Genomic DNA, 19,217 nt, shown 5'->3' on the forward strand with positions numbered 1-19,217 from the left:
AGGAACCTCTCAGAAAAATATGACGTCAATACGCACACTTCTAGAGGTGTTCTTACTTTCTGCGGCGGCCATTTTTCGCCATAGCGCAGTTTCGCCAAAGCCACCGCCAACATAGACGCGTAAGGCTTTCGCCTGAATAGAAGGGTGATAGCGTAGAGAAGTTGTTGCTTCTCAACCAATCATCCCACGGGCCGGAAAAGCACTTTGACGTCACGTCCATTGCTAGTTTCCATGTGCATATAATAGAATATGTTTTTCACTGCAACGTGATCTCAACAACCGACCGGCTCAAGCTGTTCCTAAAATTTTTGAAGCACGTTATTCCATACCTTCACAGTTTCAATCCCAGCTGGATAAATATTTGGCTGAGTTGATATCAATTCATTTTTAACAACAACAGAAGAAGTTATCGAGATGTGTACACTTTATAAACAGAGGAATCAGATCACAAGACTGGTAGTCAAAGTAGCCGACTGCGTTTGCCTGGTTTCGATATCCCTCTCTCATAACGAATTGTCATACCTAGATAACTTATTGATGGGAAGGTATTATGTAATGAAATGGGCTTTTGCTTGTTCATATGAAAAGGATCTTGATTCTAAGGTGTGTGCAGCTATACTTTGTCGTGCATGAAGACAAGTTAGGTCCAAGTAAGTGCTTAGGCCATGGGCTTTTTGCTTTTCTGTCGTGTAATTTTTAGCTGTTAAAAATACTAGATTATATCTGTCTTTCTAGCATCTGTTTATTACCTTGTATAAACTTACAATTGCCCGGTTCGTGCAGTATTTGTAACCTAAAGATAGTTCTTCACCTGTTCCAAGCTCACCCCGTATTCACAAACGCAGCTCCAGTCGGCCCTTCACTCGAAATTCTTCTTGAAGGTGGCTTTTCATTTCACAACTCGCCCCCCACTCGAAACGCGCCTTGAGTGAAATAAAGCTCGAGCATTTTACGCGAGAATCTCAAGGTAGCTCCGCAGCTACCTTTAATCGCTCCTCGTGTGAACCCAGTCCACAAACATGGCTTCCTTGTGATATGCCGCTCGCGTTGTCGGCTTTTTGCAATGAACACCACTTGCCTCAGTAGCTTTTCATTATTTAACGATGCAGTGAATATTCAAGGGTTTCGTTTTAAGGACCGGCGCAATCCTGTGGAGCGTTTCGGCAACGGAATCATTCCACTGCGGCGCCGAGGTAGGTCAGCCGTCCTGCCAAGAAGGCTGCGAGCTAGTGCAGTGACAGTCGTCTCATTCCGTGGATGAGCCAGTTCTGGACCTGCATACGAGTATTGTTCATGCAAGTGCTCCAAAACTACTATCGGCACGAGTGCATTCACGTGTTTCTCGGGGCTGATCGTACAAAGCCGCATCAATTCGAGCATGGCGCGATACATAACTGCGGCGCACTTCGAAACTATTAAAAGAAAACTACGAAGATTCCTGCCTTTATAGCCTGTATTGCCTGTGTGTTTGATTGGTAGATCCGGATCTCGCTGTGCGAGCACCGCCAGTCGCCCCGTAGGCGCGGTTTGTACTCGGGTAGATGGCCACCGCCTACGCTAATGCAAGGACGGCAAAGCACGCCGCGGCAAGCCGAGCTTCTGTATGCACGAGCACGTGTGTTCATTTTATTTTTGCAATTTTCTTTAAGTTTATGCAGCTAATTGCGCTACGGAAAACAAAAAAAGGACAGTGATTTTGTGTGCTACGTGTGCAGTTGGTGGAATTTAAAGTCATAAACAATAATTACGTGAGCCTTGCTTCAAAATATTCAGTTAAATTAGCTTATCATGCCTATGAACATCCGAGCCCAACGAGGAAGTGACCAACCATGAATTGGCATTCAGAATTATATTTGCATGTATATACAGGAGAATGGAATGTTTTATTTCAATACAAACAGCAGAATAACAATACAACAAATTATAGTTTTTCAGCATCACATTAACCTCCGCGGTTGCTTAGTGGCCATGGTGTCGGGCTGCTGAGGACGAGGCCGCGTGATGGAATCCCGGCCATGACGGCCGCATTTTCGATAAGGGCGAAATGCGTAAACACAGATGTTTAGATTTCGCTGCACGTTAAATAACCCTAGCTGGTCCGAATTTCCCGAGTTACCCTCTACGGCGTGCCTCATAATAAGAAAGTGGTTTCGGCACGTAAAACGCCATATTTGAATTTAATTTTTAACATCGCAATATATTTAATTGTCATAAATATATGTAGCAGTGCAGTCACAGCTCCTGTTAGATACATTGCTAGCAAGTGGTAGAGGTATATCTTACGTATCTTGGTTGCGAACATACTAGCTATTTGGGAGTTCATTAGGTCAGTTTTATATCGCTGTATGTCTGTCGGGCTGTGCAAGCGCCAGACCAGCAAAAATATTTTTCATTGCAAACAAACATAAAAACAGTCTTAGCTCAATAATGTAAAAAAAATTCTTGTTGTGGAACACAAGTCTTGAACGAACGTATTAAGTACAAAAAGTAAGCTAGACAAAAGTAATACAGTATCTACGCTAGTTTTCATGGGCCCTAACATCATTGTATGTTTGCCACTAACCCCTTCTCTTATGAAGGAACCAGTCTGCCAACAAAAGTACGCAGAGCAACTGCCTTTCTGCGCTTGCATTGGTGTGCAAGTGGAGAAGAGCTCCAGGCAACATGTCCTGCTGCATGGCAATAGCTATTGCACTGTTCTGGTCAAGGCGTCTACCTCCTTTCTGACATCCTACCCCCTCCCCCCCATCTCAAACATCACCACTAAAAGCAGTTTCATTGCATGAATTTGCGTTCATAGACGCCTTGTAGCTGAGGTCATTGTATTTTCCTTCCATATTTTTTTTCTCAGCCATATTTAATGAAACAATATGCACCCCTCATTAACTGGTAGTCCGTCGAAGTGGCAAATTTTCCTAAAACTATAAATTAACGTTAGCATTGTCTTCTGCTTTGATAGGATTGTAAATAGAGCGTGAATTGTGATCCTACAAACAGAAGCAGTAAGACTGCTGACAAAATATATTCTAGAATAAAACACCATCCGTGTTCTAGACAGCAGCCTGTCGGGCGTAGGCACCCCACGGCGTGTAATGGTAAATCCTTGTAGAATATATGCTGTTGGTGTTCCGGCTCTAGCTTTAGCTTAAAATAAATTATGAAGGCAAGAACAATTAATATTTTCATTGGATGCGAATGACAGTTGTCTTCCATGGGGTATGCAGAACTTCAGCAATTGACCGAGGAACAAAACCCATGATTGCAGCGTGTCTTGTGGGATCCTAGAATAGGACAAATGGTGGTTCAGACTGCCACAATGACGATGCTGAAAAATACAGTATAGAGTGCATTACTACCGTTATTTCAGAAAAGCTGAGATCAACCATGAAAATATGCCACATGTCTTAATGTACACTTGCACATACTGTTTTAGCTTTAGAACACTACTAAATACTCAAATGCTGTCTACAAATACTACGAAATTGCTGCATCACAATGTGTGGGCAGTAAAACGCTCACGTCGCAATCGCAACACGCCATGTGCAACTCATGACTTCGCGCATCATAATCACGAATATATAACATACACTATAATATAATATAATTACACAAAAACGAAGAAGAAAACGATTAGGCAAAAGTAAACAATCAAGGAAAGAGTACTTTAACAAAACCCTTCATGTGTTAATGAAATCTTCGCTACAAAAGTTTTGGATGCGCTTCAGTGATAAAAAGGCAGAGTTAGAGCAGATAAAAAGCGTATCTGAAATGATCACTGAAAAGACGCAGTTAGCAGACTGCTTCAGTGTATTCTTCAAGTCAGTATTTACGAAGACGAGAACAGAGCAAGGAAACAAGGAGCGCAGGGGATTGGGCGCCTGCGCAATGGGCCCACTAGAAATCACTCAGGCAGGCACACTTCCACAATTGCTTTCGCTTGATACGAATAAAGCAAGTCGACCAGACGGGATACCAAGTGAATTTTTGCGGCGATATGCAGAGTGGGTGTCATTTTATCTAAGAATAGTATTTAGAAAATCCTTCGAACCCAGTTGGCTACCTAAATATTGGCGCAGCGCTGTTCTGATCCCGGTTTTAATCCTGCAGTCGAGGTCAAGTTAGCAACTATCGCTCCATATCACTTATTTCTGCGATTTATAAGCTTTTAGAGCATGCAAAAGCAAAGCATATCATTCTTTTCCTCGAAGTGAATAACTTTTTTGATCCGGATTCGCGGATCCGGATCATGAGTCTGAAATGATCAGAATTATAATAATGGGCTGGGGGGGGGGGTGCGTTTGGCAGGCGTTCTCAGATCATGAACAGCAGGTTGCCGTTATCCCTCAAGAGAAAAGTATATAATAGCTGTGTCTTACCAGTACTCACCAACGGGGCAGAAACCTGGAGGCTTACGAAAAGGGTTCTACATAAATTGAGGACGTCGCAGCGAGCTATGGAAAGAAGAATGATGGGTGTAACATTAAGGGGGATAAGAAGAGAGCAGATTGCGTGAGGGAACAAGAGCGAGTTAATGAAATCTTAGTTGAAATCAAGGAAAAGAAATGGGCATTGGCAGGGCATGTAACGAGGGAAGATAACTGGTGGTCATTAAGGGTTACGGACTGAATTCCAAGAGAAGGGAAGCGTAGCAGGGGGCGGCTGAAAGTAAGGTGGTCGGAAGAGATTAAGAAGTTTACAGGAACAAGATGGCCACAATGAGCACATGATCGAGGTAGTTGGGGTAGTATGGGAGATGCCTTTTCCCTGCAGTGGGCGTAGCCAGGCTGATGATGATAATTATGAACAATTTTTCTTTTTGTCACAACTAGGATTCCTGAGCGTTCGTCCCCCACTGTTTCGCAACTGATTGACACGGCTGATGATTTTTACCTGGCTTTGGATGCCTGCGAACGAATTGACGTCGTTTGCATAGATTTAGCAAAGGCATTTGATAAGGTACCACATTGTAACTTGCTTTTTAAAAACGTCAGAACGCAGCTACTGCTCCAGACATTGTGGACGGGATTGCAGCCTATTTTAGCGGTCGTGTACAATCCATCCGCATTGAAAACTGCTTGTCTCATTTACTATAAGTCTTGTCTCGTGTTCCTCAAGGGTCATTTTTGGGGTCACTATTCTTCTTGATGTACATCAATGACATTTACAATGTTCTTGAATCACCTGATACCCGCCGTAGTTGCTTAGTGGCCATGGTGTTTGGCTGCTGAGCAAGAGGTAGCGGGATCGAATCCCGGCCACGGCGGCCGCATCTCGATGGGGGCGAAATGCGAAAACTCCCAGTGCATGTTTACGCAGGTTTAGGTGCATGTTAAAAACCCCAGGTGGTCGAAATGTCCGATTTCCGCCACTGCGGCGTGCCTCATAATCAGAAAGTGGTTTAGGCACGTTAAACCCTATAATTTAATCACCTATTACAACAAAACTTTTTACCGACGGCTGCTTCTTCTGTTCTACGCTGGCAGATAAAACAGACCAACGGAAAATTATTCGATGCCTGCAAGGTTTACATGACTAAAATGGCGAATGTGAATAAATTACTTAAAATCGACGTTTTCTCATATAACAAGAAAAAACCGCGCCTTGCTTTGACTGTAAAATTGGTGACTACCTTTTGTTGAAAGCACGTTTGAGGTATTTAGGGGTAATCATTCATCATGACCTATGGCGGCACCTCCAGGTGGAGGAAGACTTCTCTAGGGCTTACAGGAAACTGTTCTTTTCGAGAAAAAAGTTGCAACATGTACCAAACATTTGAAGCTAATGGCATTTTTGCGCCCGGTTTTGGAGTACGCCTCTTCAGTTTGGAACCTTCACCAACTGTACTTGGGAGAAAAATTCGAAACAATTCTGAGAACCTCTGTGCGTTTTGTTTGTTTGCCTTATCGGAGAGACGATTCTGTAACAGATATGTTGAAATGTTGCTATTTAGAACTGCTAGAAACCCGGCCTGAAAAACAGCAAACAAAATTGTTTTTCTATATAACCAAGAATGAAATAAGAATAAACAAAGAAACATACGTTCATCCCCCTCTAAAACACAGTGCGCGCTTAAACCAGTGCCAGTATACAGCCTTGTAAAACACGCCTCGAGAGTTTTCGACACTCGTTCTTTCCTTCATGTATTAACATATGAAATGGCCTTCCGAACTGCACTGTAACAGCAAGAAATGTTAGAGGTTTAAACCCAACTAGAATTGTGTTACAGGCCACGGGATAATTAAGAATTGTTCATGCTTACTGGTATCCTTGCTTTTCTAAGAGACCTTACGCGTGTATACTTGTTCAGACTTCCTGTAGTTTGTGTGTTATAGCTCTATAATGTTGTATTGCCGGTGCTGCTTTGAAAATTCCTCTCCTGTAATGGCCCTCAAGGCAGGACTACAGTATTCCTCAATAAAATAAGCTAATAATTAATAATTATTAAATAATTTAATTATAGCATAGCTGTTCCATGTTAGTGGTTTTAAATAGCACAGTGTCCATTTCGCCATTTTCTCAATGTGGGTAAACTTGAGATCAATATTAGTACACAGTTTATGAAAATAAGCAGACTAATTACTAGGTAGGTTGTTCAAAATAATTCAGCACCTAGGTTCTTTCACGGAAGCGAGCTGGTGTAATTCCAACAGGCAGGCACAGTATTTTTGATGCTATCAGGTCTGCCACAAGCCTTACTGTACAACAAACAGGTTGTTTTTTTTTATAAGCTGGTGCTTCCAAGGCAAAAATCCTGCACCAGAATGCCAAAAGTGCTATTTACCCCGGCCATTCGCGCGCTTAGTAAATCCAGTTTACCTAAGCAACAAAGAGAAGAGACATAGCACTAAAAAATATCGCCATTGTATGAACTTGAAAGCGCAGTTTATGGAACGTGCATCAGATGTTGCCGCATAGCACATAGAAAAGGATAAGGCGAAAAAAACACTAATTCTGGTGATGAACTACTGACAAGTTTTCCGAAGATTAAGACACTGCATAGCGTATATGTGAAGCGAGGAAGCACTGGAAATGCAGGCGCGAGTGCTGGTTCGTCAACCATGTGTGCTACTATTTGAACAAACCGACTAAACACCACGGCTTCTAAAACAGAACTCAAAAACACTTGTTTTCTTCAACCTGTAGGAGCTACGCACTCAATCATATGCATACTGCAACATGTATAGCATAGCTGCTTCCTCTTTACTGTAATATTTCAAACAGGATAGTGGAATGATTATTGGACAAAAGCGGCAATCAGTACCTTCTACGTTTTTGTTTAAGAAAGTGGAACGAATAACATATTGTCATGGCGAATCTCTCACAAGCTCCAATTAGGAAAAGAAAGAAAAAGTTTGGGCAAGCTTATGCTGGGGCCTCGAATAATGTGCTTCAGGTGCTAAAGCTCGCAGCATGAGCAACTGGAGCCAGTCATTCTTGGACACATGGGAAACGCTTTATCAAGAGCGTCACGGCAACTTCACGAAAACCGCATCAACCTAATGTGGTCCCTGCAAAAATGGCTCACACACCGATGTTGTCTGTGCGGTTGTTGCTTTCAGCTAAGTTTCAGCACCACTTGGTCTTAAAGGCAAACAAAGCTATCCATCGGCCCTTCCACCTGCTGCCTCCTTCGAAGTCAATCCGACTCGGTCACAATACGCACACAGACAAAATCACCCATCATAACCAGGATTAACAACGGCAACGTGTACCACCAATGAAGGACATGGAAACAAAGAGCAGTAGACAAATGCCATCGGAACTGTTCTTGTTTCTCAGCCTTGCCCCATCAGCCGGCATGTCATTATTATTATTATTATTATTATTATTATTATTATTATTATTATTATTATTATTATTATTATTATTATTATTATTATTATTATTATTATTATTATATATGCGGCCTTCGCCTTTGTATTGGGTGATCAACGGGAGATCGGTTCTGGCCCTCATTCCAAGACTACGGTCAAAAGAAAGAGTGCATATGAACACAAAACTAACAGACAAAAAAGAAATAAAACACAATCACTTAGTGGAGAGAGGGAGAAGAAACCACGAAAAAAGCGGGTCGTATTATGTTCACATAGTCGTTAGGTCACTTCGCTGAAGAGGCTCACCAGCTCTGATGGGTTTCTCTGGAGTGCCACCAAAATTCCAATCTCCTCTCTGTCACTTCTACAACTTCCACTGCAAGCTTTCCGGGCGAAAGACCATTGTCATTGCCAGCGATTCGCGATCCTCAGTGTCGCCTTTGACTCCGCCGGGGATGGCGGCTCCGGGGTATTAAGATGGGCCAGCGGGGGATGCGACCTTCTAGCCTCTCTCGCCCCACCGCGACCAATTGCTTCGGGATGCTAACAATTGGGCCCCCTCGGACAGTCCTGTGGTGCCAACTGGGCGAGATACGTTTGGCAGCCCGAGTATTGTTTGTTGGTTCACTGTCGCCTTCAGGGCCCAATGGTAGAAAGAAAACTCCTGGAAAAGGGTGCTCTAAAGGGTTCCCTAACGGACTCCGGTAACCGCCACAGTCGTTTGACAGATGCTCCTGCTGACCGCGGTGTCATTACAGGAACCAAGATGCGACAGCTTGAGCCAAATGTGGCAATCTCCGTCTGAGAAACTCCCCTCCTTTGTTTGTGTTCAGTGAAATAAGGTGCGCAAATGGTTCTGTGAACCCTCGCCCTCAACGCGGGTCCTTCGACGACTTCGGACGCTCCGACTGGACGAAGAGTGCGGGGAGTTTTCCTTGGCCTAGGAAACTAAAACGTACACACAGGGTTTAAACAAACCTTTTCGGCTGGTCAGTGTGCTTCACTTCAGTCATGCTGGACTGATGAAATATAACGTTCTCCACTCTTCACGTAGGTATCGTAAATAAATGCAGTGCTCGTCGTTCTCAATAAAAACACGTTCCTTCCTTCAAGAACGTCCTTAGCCCGGATAAGTCGGACGAAGGCATGGTGCAGTACCCCTTTTGACATGCCCGACCCCAACTCTCACAGGGGCTTGCAAAGTTTGTAACTACTGTGGGCAAAATTCTAGCACACTGCATAATAATGTTATATTGCTTCCACGCCGCTGTTGCACAGGGGGCAGGTTGAGTCAAGGCTCGCCGTGAATTTGGAGCGCAGTGACCGTGTTCGGAAGACTCCGCTTCGGGTTTTGCTCAAAAGGCCACTGCCTCTGGAATTATCGCAAATGGGCTCTTTCTCTTTGGTCATCTTTTGGCACAGTAGATGGACATTGCTGTTTTCAACAGTGCTGCATCTTGCCCGAGACCTTGCTCGACTTCGGCAACCTCCTTCCTTAGTGTCCTCCACTATGTCGGCTGTAGCGGCGTCGGAAGCCTGAACGGATGTACTCGGTACATTGGGCGAGCGTTTTCGTGCGCGCCACCCATTTGGTGTTGAGGCATCGCACATAAACGTATTTGAACCCTTCTCAAGCCCATCTGCCTTCTGACAAAGCAGCAAGTCGATGCTCGTAGGCTAATTTTGCCACTGCCTCATCATCATCCTCAGCCCATTTATGTCAACTGCAGGACAAAGGCCTCTCTCTGCGATATCCAATCACCTCTGTCTTGCGCCAACCGATTCCAACTAGTACCCGCGAATTTCCTAATTTCACCGGTCCACCTAGTCTTCTGTCAACCTCGATTGGGTTTTCATCCTCTTGGTACCCATTCTGTAACCTTAATGGTCCAACGGTTATCTAACCGGCGCATTACACGACCTGCCCAGCTCCATTTCTTCCTCTTGATATCAATTAGAATATCGTCTATACCCGTTTGCTCTCTTTGATCTCGCAATGGCAGCCAGCATCCAAGCTTTGTTGTCTGTATGTTGTGTTAAGGCTGTTGCGGCCTCCTCCTCGAGTGTATTGGCAATTTTCTGAATAGGCCAGTCTAGAAAAGCATTGGAGATCTTTTGGGTGGGAGAGCCTGATGCTTCAAAACGAATTTGAATGCTGTTATGGTGACTGCCGGCACGTTCTTAACCTGCAGTATCAATTACCATTTCACTAACTGACAAAAGAGCGTCGGTGATACAAAGCGAAAATCAATTATTGAGGTTTTATCTCTAACCACCTGTTAAGGTCGCCTACCTTCGCTTGTATCGTTTATTTCTTTGATATTAAGGGCGGCGACCTTGGCTTTTATGTTTTATTTGTTTACATGTACACGTCCATCCCAAGACTTCGCAGAAATGTTTCCGTATGTGTGTGGGCCAGAGAAGTGCGCGTTATCGGCTAGCAAGATAGGTAGCTTGGAGGCGGTGGCGTGAGACGCTGGGCCGATGGCATTTGACCACACGTGCAGGATGTCCCGAACCGGCAAACGCAACAAACTGGCGCTGACAAACGCTTCACTTGCCGGTGATCACCGCTATCACCTCCATGGTGTCGGAGAAGCTGGGCAAAGGATCGAAATGCGCAGGCTGGCAGCGCTTCTTGGGAGGCCAATGGGCAGATGGGAGTCACGCGTCCCAGGCGGTCTTCGACCCGGCGCCTGTTCTCAGGCAGTTACACGGCCCGTTCTCCGTTGTGCAGCTTGTTCAAGCGCGCGGGCTGCGTGACGAGCGAATGAACAGATTGAAGGGTTTTTCCCGGTTTTCGGCGGAGTGCTTTATTGTTGCTATTTCTTTTGATTGGTTTGTTTACTTTGGGGAGCTTGTGTTTGCCTTGAAGTGAGACCGCAGTGTAAGGAGTAGGGGTTAGAGGAAAACAGGAAAGAGCGAAGGGAAGTAATAGGAGGGGCCGAAAAAAGATTGTTCGGTAGATTTGCGCTAATCATTGGTTTGTGACAATTTTGTGCTTCTAAACCGCTTTTGAATGGTAGAGTTTTCCGGTAATACGCTGCCGAGGGGCAGCGATGCGGAATTCTTTTCAGAAATGCTTAAAACGGGGAATTTGGTCCTTTTTGGAGGAAGAGCGATGAGAGAGATCGAGTCGAGGACTACCTAAGCTGTTGGCAAAATGTACATGTGATCCTACCTGTGGATTTTGACATGGTGTTTACCAATATCATGTCTGTCCTATCTATCCATTTCAATAGTAGTTTGCACATCCGATCTGTTTTTGTCCAATTCCTATATTTGGGGATGGAAATCTCCCACTATGATCATGGGCCGAGCTAAGTTTGCTATGTCCTCTTCCAGGCATGTCACAATATCAACTTCTCGGTGATATGCATCTCTGCCTGCGCCAACGTAAATAATTCGTAGAGTCACCTTTTGGGATACAACCTCGCCCGTCAACCACATGTGTTTAATGCACGATTGCTGGGTTCTCGTTCACTGCGACTTTGTATTGATGAGCGCACCTATCCCGCCTCTTGTACGTTAGCTGTCTACATTATTGAGTTCTTACCATACATAATTATCACTGTTCCTGAGGTGCCTTTCTACGAAGCATGCCGGAGAGCTTTTGTTGCTCTGCAGGATATGATAGAGTTCCTACCAATTTTGTTCTCGTTCACGGCCCTGCATGTTCAGGTATATTTGTTGCCCTTTCATACCTTATCTTTCCTTTCCTCGCAGCCTTCTCTTTCCTGCGCCACAGCCTCTGGTTGTTTTTCTCATTATACTCCTTTTCTGATGTCCATTCCCTATATCCTGCTCATACGACCTGTCTTGGTGTTCATATCGAGGGGCATTGATGAATGCAGGCACTAGTTCATCCGATCTCTCTGGCGCCATCTGTTAACCATTTTCGTTCGTGGGGGGCGGTTGCCATTTGTAGCATGTCCTGCCTATGACCGCCATGAAGGAGGCAACAGGCTCTGTCTCTTTCTTACTGTGGTGGTGCGCAGTCTGTGTCCCAGGTGTCGTCCTAGCTCATGGGTCGCACTCGTGGGGTACACATACCTGGCTTGCCGCTCCTGATGCACTCTTTTTGCACCCATAAGTTCCACCCATTTCCTCAGCTCTTCAGAAGGGGATGTTACCTTCCATGGATCAGCGGTCGTAGGACTCATGCATTTTCTAACCACGTTTAGACTTGGATATACCATAGATAAAAAATCTATGCTTTGTGGGTGTCTCCAGCCATGCTCCTGGCTTCACCCGAAGCTGGACCACCGAGTCCGCTGGTGTTTCCAGTATTTGTATATTGTCGTTGTGGCAGGACCACCACTATAGCTTCCTCCGCCTCCCAGACTTCTAAGTTAGAGTCAATAGATGCACAAACGTCTCTTAGGGTGGTGTGTTCTGTGGTTCGGGACTGCACCATACGATTGTGCTTGACCGTGTGCAGAATAGGTTGTTCCAAGTTACGGGAGGTACATCGGGTAGTAACTAGTTCTAGATCAGTGCGTCTTAGTTGATGAGTTGACGCTGGATATTAATCCTGAGAGGTTCCAGCAGGAGTCGTGTGTTCTCGCTGTCCGTTCCTCCTATTTGGGAGATGAGATTTTTGTGCCTCCACGTTTGGGTTTTGGTTCTTTGTTCTTTACACTGCTGTCAGCTTTCTCCTCTCGTCTACTCCGACATAGCTTGATGCAAGGCCGTTAGAATTATGTGGCCGTGCCATCTGCGTAGTGACTGTCTCGGTAAGTTTCTGATCGTAACCCCAATGAGGAGGTTCGGGAGCTGGCAGGGATTCAGTATGGCTTGGTTGCTTTAAAGGGAAGCTGAAACGGTTTTCAATTTCCATGAATTGCTGGGATTGGGAAGAACAGACCTAATAATTTACGGTTCCGAATTTTTTTTTCGTTTTGCTAATATAAGGGGCGGAAATCGCTTTCTAAATCACCCGCGCGGACACGCCCCCGTCGCTTCCCGGAGCGCCGGGTGAGGTTGTTGCCAGAGGAGAGAACCGGCGAGAGCGACGTCATGGGCGGAGACCGAGCCAACCGAGCTGCGGACCGGCGTGCTGACATGTGCTGCCATGCCTCTTTCCGTCCTGCGCTTTACTGAACGAGGCTACGAGAGATTGCCGCCACCGCCGCCGTTGACGTTTGTTTTGCGATTTTCGTAAACTGTTCTTTCCTTCTGTGCTGCGTGAGTGCCTACAGCCAAGGGCGCCCATCATGCCCTCGTTCTGTGCAGCATTCGGCTGCGCGAACACAGGCGGGCGAGACGATGTGGTGTTTCACAAATTCCCGAAAGAAAGGAAGCTTGCAGCGCAGTGGGTACGTGCGGTGAGGAGAGATAAGTTCGTGCCGACGAAATCAACTGTGCTGTGCTCGGACCATTTCCGCGACAGTGACTATCATCGGAGCTTGACAACGATGCGGGCAATCGGTATTCCAGTTAAATCGGCGCGACTGAAGCCCGGCGTTGTTCCGTCTATATTCTCCTACAAGAGAAACACCTCGCCACCTCCAAAAGCGGCCTTCGCCAAGAGGAGAAAGCGTGAGGTAAGGGTTTTAATGTGCACACGGGTAATTTTTTACCAGATGATCACCTTAGTGTCGAACAAACGGTCTACAACGAAGCGAGGTGGAGGCACAGCCGGGAATATGCACCTACGTGCAAAGTGCTTGCAGTTTTCATCCTGTCTTGCCTCTCCGCTTTGTCACGGAACACTGTACTACAGCTGTTTGTTGGGCGCTGTTCTGATACGGTGACATAACTGGCTGGGGGTACGCTTGCGCATTCAGTGATATTTGTTATTCGTCCTACCTCGCGGTTCCCGCAGATTTAGCTGTTCAGCATTCGTGTTCAAATCGCACGACATGAGGCGTTACGGTAATATTTTCATGCTCGCGTTAGAGTAGTTGAACTCGGCGTGTAAAAACTTCGTTCCGTAGATTTATACTTATACGGCTGCTAACACGTTCTTTTAAAAAAATTTTCTTTTCGGTATTTTTTAATTGCAGCCTGTCGCGGCAGCTTCACGTGCATGCTCGCGCGAGCAAACGCCGCTGGCACGCTGCGAAGCATAGACGGAAACGTGCGCAGTAATAAATTTTGGTGACCGGACTTCGAGCGTAGCTTCCACAGCGTTGCACCTGAGGTATCAAATGGAGTGTAGGCTTGCCTAGTGACATTCGACGTACGGTTCAGTTATCGTGTTTACCACACGGCAGTGCTAAAACTGCCTAATATCGTTATGTCAGCACTAGCATGGAGCACGCATACCGATTCTTGATCGAGCCACACTCGCAAACTCGTCGAACCATAGTATGAATATTGCACATATAATAGCTCTGGTCATCTCTGGGTGTGTATGATAAGCAACTTCCATGACTGTACCTCACAGCACTGCATGTGCGCGCTTTGAAACGTGGCACTTATGTTCGCGATCGTGTATCAACGCTGAAAAAACCATGGGACTTTAGATAAGCAGCAGCAAGGTGCTTGACATCGCGGAATTGCACCCGTGTTTAGAATCTAATGAGAAGTTAGTGCTTCGGCATTCTTCCAGCAGCATGTTCCCAGCGACACTTTAGCGCATTTTTTCTCCTGTCATTACAACGTGCAGCTACATGAAAAAAAAACATACGTACCAGCTAAGATTTCCAGCGCGCGAGAAGGTGCACACATCGCTCTCGCTGTTGGCACACTCAACATCGTCGTTGCCGCCGTTGCCGCCATCGTTTTCCGTATCGGCTGTGGGTTAAAACATGTACGGGGAAAATACAAGCTGTCGGAGACAGCGAGAACGTTCCATCTTACAACTCAGCTATGAAGCCAGAACAGCAGAACCGCGTGCTACCAGAGAGAAAGGAATGGTGCTACGCTCTGAAACGGAGACATGCGGCGGCGCCGACTGGCGACTACCCCCAACGACGTCACAGCGGCCCCGACCAATCACGGGCAACAGCGGCGTTCGCGCGATGCCCTGAGGCGCTGGTGCGCGTTTTCTTGAAAAAACAGCCGCTTGCGTTTGTTTCCGCCCTTTTTGAACCAGATATTCGTGTTCAGGCGACTCAAAACTGTAGAATGCCGCAGAGAACTCATTTTTTTCGAAAAGTGTTTCAGCTTCCCTTTAAACCTGTCAGCTCCACCTGTAGTTCTTTCCTCACTCGGCGCTCCTTCTGCAGCTTGGTCTCCATTTTACTCTGTTCATCTTTGAGGGCTCGTATTTCTGTCATCAGGCGGGCTGCCAAGTTGTCCATTGCCAGATTCCCACGCTTGGTCTCCTTCTTGACTTGTAAGGACATCTCACAGCAAAGTAGTTCGATTTTCTCGCACGAACGTCACCGCTAATTGGTTGCTGTTTCGGCTTCGTCGATTGAGTTCACCGGTCTTTCGCTCAGATGCATCCATGTTCTACAGTCCGAGCACATCACCCTTTTTTCTTTTTGGGCGGCTTGAACCTCACCATTCGTGCTTCTAGTGCGCTTCATAGCGTTAAAAAATTCATTGGCACTCGACTTGCACATACAGGTACACGCATGTACCTCGTGTGCTCGTCACACAGCTCCTGCGTCAAACGCCATTGAGGTGTGATTGCTCGGGTGCGATTAGCATACCTGAAACGCAGCTCTCGCTTTATCTATCAAGCGAACGCTCACAGTGCCAGAGTTACCGAGCTAAACTTGTGCATTGTGTAATCTAGTCGTTTGATTAGGGAGAATATTAAAGGAAACACGTATCTGTGTCAAAAGATTGGGCTTTTGATAGTCTCGATATCAGACACTTTTCTCGGTCGGTGCACTTCATCCGAGTTTAGGGCGAATTTTCAAGGCATTCCTCGGCGGAGCAAACGTGGAGTAGTGTTCACGAAACGCAACGGCGCCTTTAGTAAGGAAGACCCGCCGCCTCGGCTTGGCTGGGTCCAGGAGAAGCCCTGAGTGAAGGCGTGTTTAAGAATACAGGGGTTAATCCAATTGTTTTTGAACGTTCCCAGTAAAGTCGAGGTTTTGACGGAAGCCTTCCTGGTCGGGAGGCATCACGGTAAAAGATAAAAAGAAGGACACCGACCACTAAAAGAATGTTACATTGCGGTTGGAATCCCCTCACGGGAGTCTTGTTGACAATGTAATCAAGGACGTGCGATACAATGTTTATAAGGCTTTTGTAGTGAAGAATATTATCTTTATTTAAAGAAGCTTAGCACGCCGCTCATACAAGAAGGTGAGGATACTGTGACTGTTTCTGTTTTATAAAATGAGTACTGATTCTGAACGCCCCATTATATTTAGTAGAGGTTGCTGATTCCCTACGACACTGGCTCTCCGCAGTTGTACATTGCCCCCTGTTTCTGTGATGGCCACGGACGAAGAGCAGCAGGCTCTTTACAAGCCTCCCACTGTGGAAAATAGAAGTGAAGCGTGTAGACAGGACACAAGAGTAGAGAAGTGAACGACACGAACGCCGACTATCAACTGAAGAGAGAACTTAGGCGAAAAAAGAAAGAAGACACAAAACTCATCTGCGGATGCTCAGGAATGGTAACACCACGTGTCAATCGGGTACAAATGCCGGTCTACGTGAGAGATAACTGTTAAGACACTTAATCTCTTCCTTATGTAAAGTAATCGAAGGCTGACTCACGCACGCTCTTCCACCATTATAGATATGCCATGCCTCTACTATAAGACGCGTATCTTCATTCTTATGCCTGTGCAATATTGCACATTCATCTAACTCTGGCGTGCAGTTACAATCTCGGCAATGTAGCGAAAGATTAGAAGGCGATCCACCGGTTAACGACCTTTTATGTTCCATTATCCTCTGATTGATACACCATCCCGTTTGCCCTACGTAGAACTGGCCACAGCTAAGGGGAATTTTATACACCACACCCACACGAGCTTCACTAGTTTTTTCAGACCCCTTTTGCCTACGTAATTCTCAGGCACTAGGTCAGTATTTGAGAGCGGAAAATCCTGGTGATTGTGCAGCTTTTAGTATGGATATCGAAGACCTGTAGTATTCCTTGCTGCATGACGGGTTTCTTAATTCCCTAAATGAGTGCATTAAAGAACAAGTGCAAGAGTCGGCTTTTTTGACAGACGCAGTGTGTCCACCGGAGCTTTTCTAGAAATTCTTTCAATGTACTTGAAGTCGACGCTGATTGGGTGGAGAGATGGCGTTTTTCTGTAGAAATCAGGCATTTGTATTGGCTCAAAGGTTGCCCCTATTCTTAGAAACATTTACCTGAGTAAGGTTGACAACTGGTTAGAGAAAGCCTTAGGTGATAGAGTTATCAAGATATTTCGTTACGTTGATGATTTCCTGATTTTCTGCAATAGGCAAGAATTCGATTCCGCTGCTACCTCAGTAAGTGAGCAATTTAAACTTTATGGGGGAGGATTAAAGTTTACCAAGGAATTTCCTCAGCGACGCGTAATTCAGTGTCTTGACATTTCCTTGATCTTCGAACAAAATCATGTTTGTTGGCAGTACTCCCCAAGATCTTCGAAGCCGTTGCTAAAAAAAGCATTCTAAATTAGTGAAAAAACGGAATTGCCATGTCGTGCCTTAAGTCTTCCCTCACCAGATCCTGCATGCACAAAATGAGCGCCAGTTTTAATTCGCAGATCCGGCGCCTATAAGAAGCAGGTTATCCTAGTGTAGCGGTGGCCACTGTGGCTGAGCGCCTAAAGAAGTCGGTTTCGAGAGGGACGGACGTGATTACAGAAAGCAGTAATAGCAAGAAAAAAGAGTAGTGGCTATTTCGTATATTCATTCAGTGTCGCACAGGCTTAAAAAGTTGCTAGTATATATGATGTTAATGTTGCTTTCACTGCTCCCAATAAACTAGGTAGGATATGCGCTGCCGTACAGAATAAACAGGAGCGCGTAAAAGGCAAAAAACGAACAGATATTTGTCCAGTAAAGCACAATAAGAACAACAGTTTTACTGACTGTCGTATGGGTGTGGTGTATAAAATTCCCCTTAGCTGTGGCCAGTTCTACGTAGGGCAAACGGGACGGTGTATCAATCAGAGGCTAATGGAACATAAAAGGTCGTTAACCGGTGGATCACCTTCTAATCTTTCGCTACATTGCCGAGATTGTAACTGCACGCCAGAGTTAGATGAATGCGCGATATTGTACAGGCATAAGAATGAAGATACGCGTCTTATGGTAGAAGCATGGCATATCTATAATGGTGGAAGTGCGTGCGTGAGTCAGCCTTCGATTACTTTACATAAGGAAGAGATTAAGTGCCTGAACAGTTATCTCTCGCGTAGACCGGCACGTGTACCCGATTTACACGTGGTGTTATCATTCCTGAGCATGCGCAGATGAGTTTTGTGTCTTCTTTCTTTTTTCGCCTCTGTTCTCCCTTCAGTTGATAGTCGGCCTTCGTGTTGTCCACTTCTCTACTCTTGTGTCCTGTCAGCACGCCTCACTTCTATTTTGCATAATGAATCCTTACCGACTAGCTCAGCTTTCTGTCGTGCTAATCTCCCACTGTGGTTCAGGCACCATTCAGCAACGTTACTCTTTCTTCAGCGTACCCGACGACAAGGACGTAAACGATTGGCTTGAATCATAGCACTGGGTAAGCAAGCATAAAAAATCGGACCACGCGCATAAGCTCAACAGTGTCATACTTTACTTGACGTTCGTAACCAATCTGTGTTTCTGTACCCACAATACTGACCTTACCAGCTGGTTGGTGTTCAGAACGAAACTAGTGGAACTATTCGGTCGTCCAGCCGGTCGCAAGTTGCGTGCCGAAAAGGGCTTTCGAGGGCGAGCTCAACAACGTGGGGAGACCTACACAAACTACACTGAAGATGTAGTCTGTCTTTGCAAGCGTGTCAATCCATCCATGACACAGGCTGACAAGATGTAACACATATTGAAAGTTGTCAGTGACAATGCGTTACAATGCTTGTGGCCAAGAACTGGCAAACGGTAGCAGACGTCATTCAACTGCGTCAGAGCTGTGACAAACTGCGGAAGCAACGCGAGTCCACTCGCGATGCCTGCTTCGCCGAAAAAAAAGCACTTCGGCCTTAACAACTGCTGGCCTGGTGTGTGACGATTCCACGTTACTTAACGAGATTAAGCAGTTTGTAGGCGAGGAAGCTGCGCGTCAGTTCTCTATTGTGCCGCGCACACCTGGTGCTGCCCCATCTATGCTGCCACCTTCGATACAGCTTGCCATTCAACAGCAAGTTTCTGAGGTGCCATTCGCGGTTCCTCCGATACCGGGGGCTGCTCCGCTCAACTACGCTAGATCCGTGGTCACGCCCCTGCCTCCACGCACGTGTGCCGAAGCCGTGGCCACACCTCAGATTCCGCCCATCTTCAACTCCTACGTGCCCAAACGCACCTTTCTTACGTCGAAGGATCGACATTTAGGCT

General features: G+C 45.9%; 1 protein-coding gene across 1 annotated transcript in view; it reads right to left on the bottom strand.

Annotated features, from left to right (window-relative positions):
* Positions 1 to 19,217, bottom strand: part of LOC142566588 (uncharacterized) — a 610,758-nt gene that overhangs the window by 337,705 nt on the left and 253,836 nt on the right. The window lies entirely within an intron of this gene.

This window comes from Dermacentor variabilis, unplaced genomic scaffold (genome assembly GCF_050947875.1).
Source record: "Dermacentor variabilis isolate Ectoservices unplaced genomic scaffold, ASM5094787v1 scaffold_13, whole genome shotgun sequence".
Classification (NCBI taxonomy): domain Eukaryota; kingdom Metazoa; phylum Arthropoda; class Arachnida; order Ixodida; family Ixodidae; genus Dermacentor; species Dermacentor variabilis.